The sequence below is a fragment of the Galeopterus variegatus genome, unplaced genomic scaffold, assembly GCF_000696425.1.
Source record: "Galeopterus variegatus unplaced genomic scaffold, G_variegatus-3.0.2 Scaffold1850, whole genome shotgun sequence".
Lineage (NCBI taxonomy): Eukaryota > Metazoa > Chordata > Mammalia > Dermoptera > Cynocephalidae > Galeopterus > Galeopterus variegatus.
The window spans coordinates 206910-222935 of NW_007727961.1; the positions used below are offsets into that span (position 1 = coordinate 206910).

The 16026-nt window shown below is 38.8% G+C and overlaps 1 pseudogene; it reads left to right on the forward strand.

Annotated features, from left to right (window-relative positions):
- The first annotated feature begins 8162 nt into the window (after nt 1–8162).
- Nucleotides 8163–13631, forward strand: LOC103595804 (annotated as a pseudogene).
- Nucleotides 13632–16026: the final 2395 nt, after the last annotated feature.

The following is a 16026-nucleotide window of genomic DNA, read 5'->3' on the forward strand; positions in this document are numbered from 1 at the left end:
CCCACCCTGACCCAATTGAATAAAAAAAATAATGAGGCCACTCAAAGCTCATAGATGTGTCAGCACTATGAAAAGGGTCTATAATCAGTGCAAATGTGATGTTCTCTTGCTTTGTGGAGCACCGAGGTTTGACACCCATCTGTTTTGCTGGATCAAATCAGCCTCCCTCTTTGCTTTGAGAATCTAATGAAAGGTATGGACTCTCTTCTTCCCTCAAAAAAAAAAGAAAAAAGAAAAATGCATGTGGACAGATAATTTATTGAAATGTTAATTGGTGGGTTGTTTCATGCTCTATTTTTTTCTTCTCTCCTGTTCCAAGAACATGGTCAAGCCTCTTGAGATGTGAATGGTGCCCCTGAGGTTGTACAGAGCACAACCTGTCAATCCATTCATGAGAAGCCTCCTGGAAAGTTCAAGAACCTTTGTACTGCCCAAGGGTGGGGCTGGGAGAGTATCTGTAATGACCAACCTTGGATTTTCTGCCATCCAAGGCAGAATGGAGATTCAAAGTCAAGTTTAACTTGAATTAAAATTTGTTAAATAATATGGTATTTTTACACACTTGTCTGTAAGTTCACATCTTAATAGTTCTATAAACACACACACACACACACACGATTTTATAGTGTTTTTGAGGATTGTGATCCCTATCTCCCAACCCACCCTACCCCAGTCCCTGAGGTCAATAATAAGAACTTTAATGTTTATTAAGCGCTTACTACTGAATTTTAATAAAAAATAATTTATGTATTTTTCATGAAGAAGAGTAAGGTTAGGAGGTTAAATAACTTTCTCAAGGTCACACAAGCTATGTTGGTGGATTTGAATCCAGACACAAATGGGGCAGCAATAGCTATACTATTGCCATAAAAACTACTGCTGTGCGAGTATATCCTTAAGACTGGATTTTATTTCTCTCATCTTTCTTAGCTTCCTAAAAACACCCTTTAGGAATCTACAAATCTAAGCCTGGTCATAACTCACCCAGTCCCTACACAGAGATCAGTCACTGCACACACTCTGACATGTTGAAGGGGTCTCTGCAACCTGTCATTGTCTGTTAAGCCCAACTTGCTACTCTACCAACCCCGCCTCTTAGAACTGACTACTTCACCTTTCCAAACTTCAAAACTTTTTATCCATAAATGTGGATGATAAGAATACAGCAAGCTCTCTGTATCCACAAGGTATTTGTTCCAGGACCTTCCATGGACACCAAAATCCACTAATCCACCAAAATCCAAGTCTCTTCACTGCACTTGGCATCCATGGGTTCCACATCTACAGATATGGAGGACAGCCGACTGTATCTATGACATGAGATTGTGGTACGAATCATATAAAAAGCAGAGCACAGTAAAATATTTGGCATAGGGTCCATTACACAGTAGGAGTTCAATAAATAGCAGCTTATTATTATAATTAAACTGCACTATTCTATTTGTGAAGACTTGACCTCAGTTGTCTTTAAAAGTGAACAAGGCCATGATTCTGGGAAGACTCCCTCAGGTTTATAAATTCTTCCTTTGCACCCCATAGTATTTTGAACATATTTTATTGCTGCTTTTTGGACTCCATAAAAATTATGTTTACACATATCCATTTTTCCTAAATAAACCAAGAGCATCATATTGATTGTTGACATCTCAGTTTCTAGCACAGGAGCAAGTGCAGGAGCCAAGGGCTCCAGGGGAAACCATTCATATTGTATTCCTTGTAAATGGCATCCCCGCCACCCTCAGTTGTGCCTTGCTGTGCCCTGGTCATGCCCAGAATAAAATGTGACTATAATAAGAATGATTCTGTATGTCAGAATCCTAGGTATGAAGTCATATTTGATAAAAAAAGAAAAATAGAAGAGTCAAATGCTGTATTTTCAGATATTTTACCACTTAGTCTTAATCTTTTTCTAATTCTTCTACAGTGTCATTTAATTTTCTGCTATAAAAGAAAATTTCAAATGTAGCAGTATCCCTCAAGGTAACACACATACCACTGTAGAGTAAAAATTTTGTTAGATGTTCTTTACAGGATTTAATTTAGAATTTAATATTGAGAAAAATTACTTGTTGTTGACAATAAACATAAAACATCTTACCTTTCTCTAGTTTGTATAAATTGAGATCTTTATAAGTCAAGGCTCGTAACATAAAATGTCTTCAAAGCTGGTACACAGAACCCCTGTATCAATCATTTAAATGAGTTCTCAAAGAATTTAAGAGAATACTGATTCGCTTCAATTTACTATGGATACGTCTCTTGGGGAGAAAAGCTAACTATTACCAAAATAGTCAGACATGAAAGGAGACTTCATGAGAAAAAAATTAAAAGTTAAAATTTTAAAAAGTAAATCAAGCTTTAGAACAATACAATTCGAGCCAGACTAATTTCAAATTTATGATTTCATTAATTGCACTGAAGCTGCCTTGATCCGATCTGTGAAAGAGCAGTTTGCTCATCAATAATTACAAACTATGGGAGAGTTTAAGGCATTGTATTTAAGCATTGTTTGCATTTGTTGTTTTCAAGCCTCATTTGCTCATAAACTGCTAATTGTCATTTGAATTCATGTATTAATCTAGGTCTTACAGAATCTCTAGTTATGTTTTACTAGTCGTTACTAATGTTACTATAATTACTCAAAAACCATATAAATGTATTTATGTTCAAATAATAAAATTCAGAATTTTTAAGGTAATTAAACTTTATATACTGATATAGGTTATGTGTTTTTCAATTTACTCAAAAAGATTTATATACTGATATAGGTTATGTGTTTTTCAATTTACTCAAAAAACAGACAACCTCTACCTACTTTCAACTACATAGTCAAGGATTGAACTGCTATGAAGAAAGTAAATAAATAAAACATTTTAAAAAATATGTTGAAAAACTGTCAGAATGATTTTTTTCCTAAGCTACAAAATTTTTATCCATCTGTCTTAAACTTACACTTATCAAATAAAATAATTCATCCCAGCTATCTAATGGAATAGGACATCTTTTCCACTTTAATTAAAATCTTTACATCTCCACAGCTGTCATAATTTACTTTTCTTTCTCAAACCATTCATGTCAATTCTAGCAGTAAATAAGTAATTATCATTTAAGTTATTATAATGGATGATTAGGTAGAAGACAACTTATATCAATCCAGGGTTGCTTTTCAAAATGATTGTATTTCTTTCTATCTCAATAGTTCTATAGAGCTCACTGGTCCTCCAATATTCCTCTTAAGCCTCTGACCAATCTTCTTAAAGGTCCTCCTGAGGCCCTTCTTCTTTCTCTTTTCTCTCGGTTTCCCTTGAGATTCTCACCTAAATTCTTTTTCTTCTGCCTTCTCATTTGCTTTGTGTATAATTTCAACTGTTGCCATGGAGTCAACCACAGCATTGATTCCCAAATCAATGGTTGTCTGACTTTTCACAAGCAACCCAATCCAATGACTCAAGTTGTGTCTGCAGTATATCTCTCTACATATAAAGCCAGAATAATTACAACTTTAATTATTCAAATATACTAATTGATGCATACATTTTTTGCTGAAATTAGTTTTGGGTGTTTTTTGGTTTTTTGTTTTCATTTGTTTTTGGTGGCTGGCTGATACAGGGATCAAACCCTGAATCTTGGTGTTATCAATACCACATTCTACCCAACTGAGCTAACCACTTAGTATTTTGAAATAAATTTTATGAAATAAAAAAATACATTAGCATTTAGTATTTTTTTTTGCCGAAGACTTTGTTATTCTCAAGAAGCATGGTTTGTTAAATGCTTTAAATGATTTAATTTTTTATATTTTATAGACTTTTTACATATAAGTACATTCACAGGAATTTTTTTTTTTCTTCTGGTTCTATGTGACAGATGAGCCCATGTGGAAGCCTCTCCCTTCAACACTGAATAACTAGAAATAACAGAAAATATGTGTGATTTAAAAATCTATTGTCACAGAAGAAAACTTGAATGGCTACCCCTGAAGGAATCCTAGAGAGAAAAAAATATATTAAACTACACATAAGGGGAGAAATGTGCTAAAACATGAATAGGAACAAGCTAATACAATGGGTTCTGCTCTGGAAACTTGTGGTTCCAGACAAGATGGAGTGAACACATCCCGTCTTATTCCTGCCACTAATTACAATAAAAAGTGCTACACAAAAAACAATATAATACTTTAAAGACTCTGAAAAAAGGAAAAAAGGAGATAGAATGGCTGGGATGTCAGGACTTGAGGAACAACCTGGCAATGAGTCCCTGGGTTTTTTTGTTGCCTCATAAATACCTTGGCCTGGGTGCCAGAGAAGGCCACAATCAAGAAACACCAACAGTCACAGACAGAAAGTAGCCCCAGAATAGGTTGCTTTCTCTAGCTAGAGGATGAAGAAAAAGGTGTCCCAACACACAGAAACCCTTTAACCACACCTGCCTGTTCTTGGGATGAACACCAGGAAAAACACCACTCCACACCCCTCCCCCAGCATAATCTGTCATGGTAGAAGCCATGGGCAGGGCCCTGCCTTTCACCTGCCCCTCTGTAGTAACAAAAATGTGCCCCCTCCCCACAGAACTGTGAGCAGAACTCTGGCTTCCACATGCCTCTCGCAGCAACAGGCAGAATTCCCCGCAGAATCTTCAGGCACATTATGGTTTTGATTCTTTTCCTGAAGTAACAGGAAGATGCCCCTCTCCCACAGACCCTGAGCATAGAACTCTGACTTATAACCTCTCCCCCACTTTTAACAGGGAGGTAACCCTCCCAGCTGAGTCAGGGGGTGAAAACTTGACTTCCAAAGTCTGTCATGTCAGCAAGAACTTAAAAGAATTTAACAATATCATCAATCAATGAAATCTAATTAATATTCATAAGAACACTTCACCCAACAATAGAAAAGTACTCATTCTTTTTAAGTGTACATGAGACATTCACAAGAGATCATATCTTGGGTTATAAAGTAAATGTTTAAAAATTTTAAAGAATTAAGATTATAAAAAGTATGTTCTCTGATTCTAATGGAATCAAACTAGAATTCAACAACAGAAAGATATTAGAAAAATCTTCAAGCACTTGGAAATCAAAAAAACCTATTTCTATTTATGTATCAAAAAGGTAGTCTCAAAGGAAAAAAAAAGTTTTTAATGAATCGAATGAAAATAAAAATACAACATATCAAAATCTATGGAAAGCCACAGTAAGATATCACCAGATACTTTCCAGAATGGCTAATAATAATGATAACAGCAATGACAACACCAAATGCTGGTGAGGATGTGGAAAAACTGAATCTCTTGTACATTTCTAGTAGAAATATAAAATGGTAGGGCTATTCTTGGAAACAGTTCTGCAGCTTCTTAAAACACTAAACTTGCACACCTATCACATGACCTAGAAATTACATTCAGGGCAGACATTTATTTTAGAGAGATGAAAACTTATGTTCACACAAAAACCTATGTATAAATGTTCATAGGAGCTTTGTTTGTTACAGCCCCAAACTGTAATCAGTCCAGATGTCCTTCAGCAGGTAAATGGTTAAACAAACTGTAGTGTGTACAAAACATGAAAACTGCTGAGCAATTTCCCCCAAAATGAACTGCTGATACACACAACAACTTGGATGAATCTCCAAGGAATTGTGATAAATAAAAAAAGCCAATCCCCCCAAATTACATACTGTATGATTCCACTTATATAATATTTTTGAAATGATATAATCTTAGAAAAAGAAGACTAGTGGTTGCTGAGATTAGGGAAAAGGAGGATGAGAGAAAGGTAGGTGTGGTAACAAAAGAGCAACAGGAGGGATCTTTGTGGTGTTTGAACTGTTTGGTACCTTGACTATGTAAGTGGATACCTGAACCTACAGAGGTGATAAAATTGTTTAGCACTTAACACATACACACACACACATGCAAGCACACACACAAATGAGTAAAAATAAAACTGAGAGAATCTGAATAAAATCAATGGATTTTATCAATGTCAGTATCCTGGTTGTCATATTATACCATAATTTTTACAAAATATTATCATTAAGGGAAACTGGACAAAGTGTGTGAGGGATCTCTGTATTATTTCTTACCACTGCACGTAATCTGGGGGATGTAGCTAAAGCAGTGGTTAGGAGAAATATACAGCAATAAAAAGCTTATCCTTTAGCCCAAATTGCCTGTAATTTTTACTTGGAAAGCCTTGACTGTGCAAAAACAGAGTGAGGGAGGTTTCGGTGATGGGTCATAATAAAGATGTTCTAATAGATTCTTTTGAAGTTAAGAAAAAAGATTTTGAAAAACATTGAAAAAAAAAGAAAATATTAGTTGTATTCTGGGCAAGTAGATTATAGACTTAAATGAATAATGTAAAACCATAAAAATTTTAGAAGAAAAATAGGAGAAAATTTTTGTGATCTAGGATTAGATGAAGAGTTATTAGACATACCACCAAAGGCAGGATTCATGAAAGAAATACTCACTGAACTGTAGTCCATCAAAATTTAAAATGTTTGCTCTGCAAGTTACCCTATTACGAGGATGAAAAAGCAAGCCAATCACTGGGAGAAAATATTTGCAAATCATATATCCAATAAAACACTTGTATCCAGAATATATAAAAAAAATTCTAAACTCGACAGTGAACCACAAAAGCTCATTAGTAATGGGTAAAAGATGTGAATAGGCACTTTACCAAAGGAGATATATGGATGACAAAAAAAGATATGCAACAGCACTAGTGTAGTGGACAGAATAACGGCCCCCAAATGATGTCCACCTCTTAATCTCTGGAATCGGTGAATATGTTGTCTTACTTGGCAAAAGGGACTTTTGCGGATGTGGTTAAGGTTAAGGACCTTGAGACGGAGAGCGTATCCTGGCCTATACAGGGAGAGCGTATCCTGGCCTATGGTTAAGGACCTTGAGACGGAGAGCGTATCCTGGCCTATACAGATGGGCCAATCTAATCATACAAGTCAGTAAAAGGTGATAATTTTTCCTGGCTGCAGTCAGAGATACATGACAACAGAAGAAGGGTTAGAGAAAAGCGATGCTGCTGCCTTTAAAGATTGGAAAAGGAGGCCACAACGCAAGGAATGCTTGTGGTCTCTAGGAGCAGGAAGAGGCAAGGAAGGAGATTTTCTCCTAGATCCTCCAGAAAGGAATGTAGCCCCGCTTACACTGTGATTTTAGCCCAGTGAGACCTGTGTCAAACTTCTGACCTACTGAACTATAAAATAATGTATTTGTGTTGTCTTAAAGCTGCTAAAGTTGTGGTAATTTGTTATGGCAGGAATAGAAAACTAATACAATTAATCATTTCAGAAATGCAAATAAAACCATAATGAAATACCACTACATGCCTATTAGAATAGCTAAAATAAAAATTACTGACAGTACCAAACACTGACTAGAATGCGAAGAAACTGGATCTTTATAAATTGCCAGTGAGAATGTAAAATGGTCGAGCTGTGGGAAACAGTTTTGCAGTTTCTTAAAAAAAACTAAATATGCAGCAATCATATGACCTAGCAATTGCACTCCTGGGCATTTATCCTAGGGAAACGAAAACTAACGTTTACACAAAAACCTGTAAAGGAATGCTCATAGCAGCTTTACTTGTAAGAGCCCCAAACTGGAAACAATCCAAATGTCCTTCAATGGATGAATAAACAAACTATGATACATCCATTCTATGGAATACTTCTCAGTAATAAATAGAAACAAAATATAGATACATGCAGCAACTTGGCTGGATCTCAAGAGCATTATTCTGAGTGAAAGGGGTTTAAACACTGTATAATTCAATTTGCATAACATTCTCAGTGTGACAAACTGTAGTGATGGCAAACAGATCAGTGGTTGCCAGGGGTTAGTGTGGGGGGAAGTGTGTGCCTATTAAGGCATAACATGGGGGATTTAATTTGTGGTGACGGAAGAGTTCTGTGTCCTAGTTGTGGTGATAGTTATTTGAATCTATGATATAGATTATATTTATAGAACTGTCACCCCCCCTTTAAAGTATATAAAGCATTATTCATAACATCCTAAAAGTGAAAAGATCCCAAGCATCCATCAACTGATGAATGGATACACAAAGTGTGGTATATCGATACAATAAAATATTATTTGGCAATAAAAAGGAATGAAGTACTGATATGGGCTACAACATGGATGAAAACATCAGGCAAATCTCTACAGACAAAAGGTAAGTTAATAATTGCTTAGGGCTGGATGGAGAGGAATTAAGATTCATGGCTAATGGGTACTGGTCTTCTTTTGGGAGGTGATAAAAATGTTCTAAAATTAAATCATATTGATGGTTGCACAACTCTGTAAATCTACTAAAAACCATTGAATTGCACACTATAAATGGGCGAATTTTGTGGTATGTGAACTTTATGGCCTATGATATATGAATAATATCTCAATAAGGCTATTAGAAATGCAGGTGGAGGAAAGAGTGCATAGAAAAAACAGCAGAACCTGAATTAGTATTGTTCTAATATGAGTTTCCTGGAAAATACATAGGAATTTTCTATATTATTTTGCAACCTCTTGTTAATCTTCAACTATTTCAAAATAAAAAAAGTTATTTTTGTGAAAAGGGTGTTGCTCCATGCACGTGGATTGAAGATATTTGAAGGAGGAGGGAGCTCTAGGGAAATGAACAGAAAGGTAATGGGGTCACTGCAGTAAGAGTAGCCAAGTAGGTCACCCACGCTATGCTTCCCTTAGTGTAAACCAACCAGCAAGAACAGTGCCACCTTTAGGCAGCAGTAATAAATGTAGGGGCCTCTACTGGAAAGGAAGGACTAGGGACTTAGAACAGTGGTCACAATCAGGATAAATGAGGAGTGTCCAGTGCAGAGACTAGTGATAAGTACACCCCAACTAGCAGCCTATTCTGCCTCTCCTCAAAAGTGACTGGAGGAAGCATGCCCACCCATGCCCAGCATCACTTCAAGAATTTCCTCCAAAAGCAGGCTGAAGTAAGTAGATTGAGCTTTCACAGCATGGCCTAACAGGGCATCATAAAGATGCACAGACAACTAATCATCAGTTGAGGTGAGCCAGCATCATGAAAGAGAGGCACCACATATGGAAGAATGCACACACAAGGAAATAGTTACTAGAGTGGGCAGAACTGGACTTCAGAAATTCATCATTGTTTTACTGAACATATATGTCTTGAGCCTGTCCCTATGTACCGAACACTCTTTTAACTTATGGGGATACTGTGCTAAACAAAACTGGCAAGTTCCCTACCATCACAGACCTTGCAATTTATGGATGGAGACAGACAATGCAAAAATAAACAAAACAAAATATCAGAGAGCAAAAAGTGTTTTGGACAAAAATAAAACAGAGATAGTAAGGGGTGGGGGAGAGAGAATGTGCCTGAGGACATTAAGTGCTGAATAAGGGAGTCAGAGAATACATCTCTGATGAGGAAGTGACCGTTGAATAGGGATCTGCATCGTGGGCAGGAGCAAGCCTTATACATCCAGGCAAAGAACAGGCCAAGCAAGAGGAGGAGGAAGTGTATGTGTGTAGAGGGTTTAAAATGCTGACAACAACAGGGAGACCAAAATGTTTGGAGCTGAATGGGCAGGGGAAAGGTTCAGAGAATCCACAGGGGGCCTGGTCATGTGGGACATTCTAGGCCATTATGAGGATTTTTAATTTTATTCTGTTTCATTAATACAGTATGTTCCAAGAGATGCAAGAGAGTATTTTAATCAGCAATTTTTAAAAAAATCAACCAGCAATCATGCAAATTAAAGGTTTCATCTCTGAAATGAATCATTCAATAGATGAGTAGAATAGCAGATGGAACATGAGAAAAGAGCAAATTAGTGAGCTAAAGAAAAAAGCAAAATCTTTTTTTCCCAGAATACAGGACACAAAATAGAAAGACATGAAATAAAAGGAAGAAGAAGACTTAAACGATCCATCCAGAGGATCCAAATTTTATTTAATACAAGTGTTAAAATAGACTATTAGAAAAGTCCTTTTGGGAAAAAATGAAGAGGAAGCAACAATATTCAAAACAATGTAGATACAAATATACACTTGAATAATTCCATTAAAATCTTCAATTTATAAGAAACAAAGAAAACTCTGTACCTAATAAAAATATAAATATTTTTCAAATAACCATGGATCATTACAAAATTTGATCATATGCTACATCATGAAAGAAGCCTCAAAACTTCCAAAAAATAGCCATAATGCAGATGATGTTCTCTGACCATATTGCAATAACATTTAAAACAAATAAATTGCTTTTCAAAATTCCATTATTTGTAAATTTTAAAAACATTCTAAAAGTTTATGAGTTAACAAAATCAGGTCTGTTTCACATATACCACACACTGGCAAAGGAAAAAAATATAATACCAAGTATTAGTGGGTGCGGAAAGCAACCTGAATGCTTGTAAGCTGCTAAAGACAATGGAAGTTGGCACAGCCATTTTGGAGAGCAATTTAAAATTATCTAATAAAGTTGGAGATGACTATACCCTAAGATCTACTCTTAGGTATATAATCTAGAAACTCCTGGCAAATAAGTAAAAGGATATGTGAATAAAAATATTCATTAAGGTATTGTTTCTAGTATCAAAAATATAGACTCTGCTTAAAGGTAGTCACTTTATATCTGCTTAAAGGTAAGTCAGTCGCTAGATAGATAAATACACTGTAGTCACTTTATAGAAAGAAATACTGTATTACCTACATATCAACTCATAAATGTAGAGTGAAATCTCACAAAGATAAATACGGTATACTAACATTTCCTAAAAGAGTATAAACATAAAAAACAATACAGGGCATTGTTTATAAATATATCCACAGAATAATGCATACAAATTCTGGAAAGTGGATACCTTGGGAGAGAGGGGGAAATGTGTCTGGGACTGATTAGAGGGGACTTCAATTAGATCTATCATGTTTTATTTATTTAAACACAGGGTGGGAACAAGTACTTTGGAATGTAAGCTCCTCACAAGCCCCATTAACTAAGTAACTAGATTTACCTTTACAAAGACTTCAATTTTGGTATCTGAATAATCACCACCATTGCCAGGCTACTGATCTCCCTTCTGACTAGGACATAGCACAAAAAAAACCCAAACAATAAACAGAAAAACAAATATCTGAAGGACATTTAACCCATTTTGTATGGCTAAAATTAGTTTTAAATTTTCATAGGTTAAAATGGGGATCAAAAGAGAAATTATAAAATGTTTAGAGTTATAAGACGTTTGAAGCATTACATATTAAGCTTTACGGGACATAGCTAAAGCCATACTTATACAGTTTAGAACACAAGAAGCTGAAAATTAATGAACCAAATTTCAACTCAAAAAAACTAGACGGAAGAGCTGAAAAAAAAAAAAAAACAGAAGAAAGAAATCTTAAAGCTAAGAGGAAATTTTAATGACATAATAAAAGAGAGTGTGAGATGAACAAGCAAAAACTTGATTATTTGGGACCGGCCTGGTGGCTCACTCGGGAGAGTGCAGCGCTGGGAGCGCTGAGGCCACGGGTTCAGATCCTATATAGGGATGGCGGGTGTGCTCACTGGCTGAGCGTGGTGGGGCGACACCAAGCCAAGGGTTGCGATCCCCTTACTGGTCACACACACACACACAAACTTGATTATTTGAGAAATCTTTTAAAGTAGTTAAAACTTTGATCACACCTGTCAAAAAAAGAGAAAAGACAGAAGTAAATAGTATCAGTTTAAACATGAAGTAAAACTACAGATAAAGTAGGCAGTTTTAAAAATTAGAAGATAATATAATCAATGTCCAGCCAGGAAACTTGAAAATCTAGACAAAATGAACAATTTTCCAGAAAAATATTGTTGGCTGAAAAAGAAGTAAAAGCCAGAATAGATAAGTAAGCATTAAAGAAAATGAAGCCATGATCAAATCTCCGCCCAACAACCTGGTATCAGGTCTGGACATACAAGGAACAAAATGAAAACAGAAGGAAAGACACACAGTTCTCCTATAAGGCTAACCTAATCTCAAAACAAGGCAAATACTGCCCAAAAAATAAAATTAAGAGGTCAGTCTCACTTAAGAACATAGAGGTAAACCTAGAGCAGTTTCTCGGCTTCTTTTCGAATCTCTACCTGGTCAGCCTGCCCGCCTCCTCTCCAGCTTCCACCGTGTCCATCAGGCTGACCCAGAAGTCCTACGAGGTGTCCACCTCTGGTCCCTGAACCTTCGGCAGCCGTTCCTACAGGTGTGCACCCGGTGCCCGCATCGGCACCTCGAGCTTTTCCTGGGTGGGCAGTAGCAGAAGTTTCCAGGGTGGTCTCGGCACTGGCAAGGGCCTGGGCCTAGTCCTGGGTAGGGGATACACTGGGGCCGGTGGTGTGGGAGTCGTTGCAGCTGTCACAGTGAACCACAGCCTGCTGAGCCCCCTTAAGCTGGAGGTGAACCCCAACATCCAGGCCCTGTGCACCCAGGAGAAGGGGCAAATCAAGACTCTCAACAAGAAGTGTGCCTCCTTCATCGGCAAGTGCTGTTCATGGAACAAGATGCTGGAGACCAAGTGGAGCCTCCTGCAACAGCAAAGACGCTCGGAGCAGCACTGGCACGCGGTTCAGAGCTCTACCGATACCTTCTTCGGCGGCGGCTGGACTCACTGGGCCAGGAGAAACTGCAGCTGGAGGCGGAGCTTGGCGACAGGCAGGACTTCAAGAATAAGTACGAGGATGAGATCAACAAGCGTACAGAGGTGAAGAATGAATTTGTCCTCAAGAAGGGTGCGGATGAAGCTGACATGAACAAGGTAGAGCTGGAGTCTCCTGCGAGGGCCGACTGGTGAGATCAGATTCCCCAGGCAGCTGTATTAAGAGGAGACCCCAGAGCTGCAGTCCCAGATCTCAGACACGTCTGTGGTCCTGTCTGTGGGCATCAGCCACGCCCTGGGCAGGGACAGCATCATCGCCGAGGTCAAGGCCCAATACGACCGCAGCCGGGCCGAGGCTAAGAGCAAGGACCAGATTGAGTGTGAGCTGCAGACCCTGATTGGGAAGCAGGGAGGTGACCCGAGTCACACGAAGACGGAGATCTCCGAGATGGACCTGAACGTCAGCAGGCTCCAGGCTGAGGTAGAGGGCCTTGAAGGCCAGAAGGCTTCCCTGGAGGTCCCCATCGGTGATGCTGAGCAGCATGGGGAGCTGGCCGTGAAGGACGCCAAGACCAAGCTGGCTGAGCTGGAGGTCGCCCTGCAGCGGGCCAAGCAGGACACGGAGGCGCGGCAGCTGCACCATATCAGGAGCTCGTGAACATCAAGCTGGCCTTGGACATGAGATCGCCATCTACCTACTGCAAGCTGCTGGAGGGAGAGGAGAGCATGCTGGAGTCTGGGATGCGGAGCTTGAGTATCCATAGGAAGACCCCCAGCAGCTACTCAAGTGGACTGAGCGCGGCCCATGGGGCTTCATAGGCCCCAGTCTCAGCCACGGCCTAAGTTCCTTCCAGTCCAGCATCGGCTCTGGCGGGAGCTCTAGCTCGTGCAGGCGCACCAGCTCCTCCAAGACCGTGGTTGTGAAGAAGATGGAGACCCACGATGGGCAGCTGGTGTCCGAGTCCTCTGATGTCCTGCCCAAGTGAAAGTCCACTGCTTCCCCTCCCAGCCTCCCTCGTCCTGCGGCTGCCTCAGAGCCTGTGAGGGAGGCAGATGGGCCCGGGAGCGTGGAGAACAGGAGACCCACCAGAGGCTCAGCCCTAGCCCGAGCCCTCAGCCCACCCTTGGAGGAAGTATACTGTCTGGGGTGCCCCCTTTTTGCCCATACTCCCAACTAAGAACCAATTCAATTGTCTTTTCCAAAATAAAGCTTCCCCTGGCTCTGCCCCCAAAACAAAAACAAAAACAAAAAGTAGAGGTAGATTCTTAAATAAACATTAGTACATAAAAACTGGCTATGTATTAAAAAAAAAAAAAAAAAAAAACAAGGAGTTCATCTCTATATACTAAGATTATTCACTATTTAAATATATATGTGTGTAAGTTATCATGTTAACAGGTTAAAGATGAAACAATATAATCATGCTAAATGATATAAAGAAAACTTTGGATAGAATTTGAAATTCATCTACACTTTTTTTCCAATTAAAATAAAGAGATTTATTAAGGAAGGGCTCCCACGAGACACCAGTAAGTGAATGGGAGAAGAAAGACAGAGAAAGGGCAGAAGAGGTTCAAGGGTGTGATTTTATGTGAAGTCTCAGCCTCAGCCTGATCCTAGAGCAGCTTTGGAGCATGAATTACTCCTCAGAGTAGATCCTTCCTTGCAGTAAGGAAGCTGAGCTTTTGATTTACCAAACCAGTCAGTCTCTGGCCCCAGGCCAAGAGAAGTGGTAGGAAGGGCAGACAGGTTGGATGACCATGGGAGATGTGAAACTCCCAGACACTGCTGGCTCTCCATAGAACTGAACTGGCTCCAGTACCTGGTCAGGTGCCATCCGTCAACTGCAAAGAACTTAGCTGGAGGCTGGGCACCCAGAGCTGGCAAAGGGGATGTGGGTGGCACACCAGAAGCTTCCACCACAAGTTGCACCTCCAGGACTACCCACTTTCACCACCAGGCACCAGTTTGGGTCTTTCATCATGTCCTAAGAAATCCGTAATATTCTTTAAGGTCTTGAGGTTGGCTTTTCATTCTCCAGAGACATACTTTCTTCTCCCAGTGGGTAGAAGTGGGTGTCCCTGGAATGCCTCTGTAAGATGGAGCAGCCATCCCAGTCGAAGATGACTCCAGCCATTTGAAAGCTGCATCAGGCATCCTTTTGGATTACCTGGCCCTTTAGTTCAGTGATTTTCTGAGACAGGCACTTGTAAACAGATGTGGAGAGTAGATTTCCTGGCTATGGATGGCCAAACATTTCATGGAATCTATCTAGGGATTTCTAAGTCCATCATCTTCTTCCTGAAGTGTTAAGCTAGAAGTTCTCACAGACCCAGGAATCATTTCCTTCAGATTTAGTTTTCTAACGTTTTCATTTATTCATTCTCCAATGCTCTTCATTTCTTCATGTAGGTCTGACTTTCTGAACCATATAATTTTCTTTCTCTCTAAGGAACTTTAACAAGTCTTTTTTAAAAGTTATTTTTCTTTTTCTTTTTTTTTTCTGTATTTTTGAGAAGTTTAACAATTCTGTCAAGGCAGATCTACTGTGACAAATGTCCTCGGTTTTTAAGTCTTTATTTCTTAGCTTTTGAAAGATAATGTCACAAGGTACAGAATTCTAGGCTGGTGGATTTTTTTTCTCAACAATTTAAACACTTCAGTCTATGCTCTTCTTGCTCATGGTTTCTGAGGAAAAGTCAGAATTTTTTTTTTTTTTTTGGCAGCTGGCCAGTACAGGGATCTGAACCCTTGGACCCTGGTGTCACCAGCAGCATGCTCTAACAGATTAATTCTTACCTTTGCTCCACTATAGGTGAGGTGTTTATTTTTCTCTAGCTTCTTTCAAATTTTTTTCTTTATCTTTAACTTTCTTTTTCTTTTTTTTTTTTTTTTTGTCTTTTTTACTGACCGGTAACGGGATTGCAACCCTCAGTGTTACGCCCGCACCTCGCTCAACCAGTGAGTGGGAACCGGTCTCCACATGGGATCCGAACCCTCGGTGGGAGCGCCGCGCCACCGGGCCGGCCCTATCTTTAACTTTCTAAAGTTTAGATATAATATGCCTAAGTGGTGTTTTTTGGTGGTGGTGGTGGTTTTTTCTTTTGCATTCATCCTCATGAAAGCAAAGAAAGATGTTCTCTGAGCTTCCTGGATCTGTGGTTTGGTGTCTGACATTAATTTAGGTTAAGTTCTCAGTCCTTATTGCTTCAAATATTGCTTCTGTTCCTTTCTCTTTTCTGTTATTCCTATGAGATACACACACACACACACACACACACATATATCATAGTACTACCTTTTAGATATTTCATTCTGAGTTGGGTTTTTTTTTTTTTTTTTTTTTTTTTTTTTTTTTTTTTTTTTTTTTTTTTTTTTTT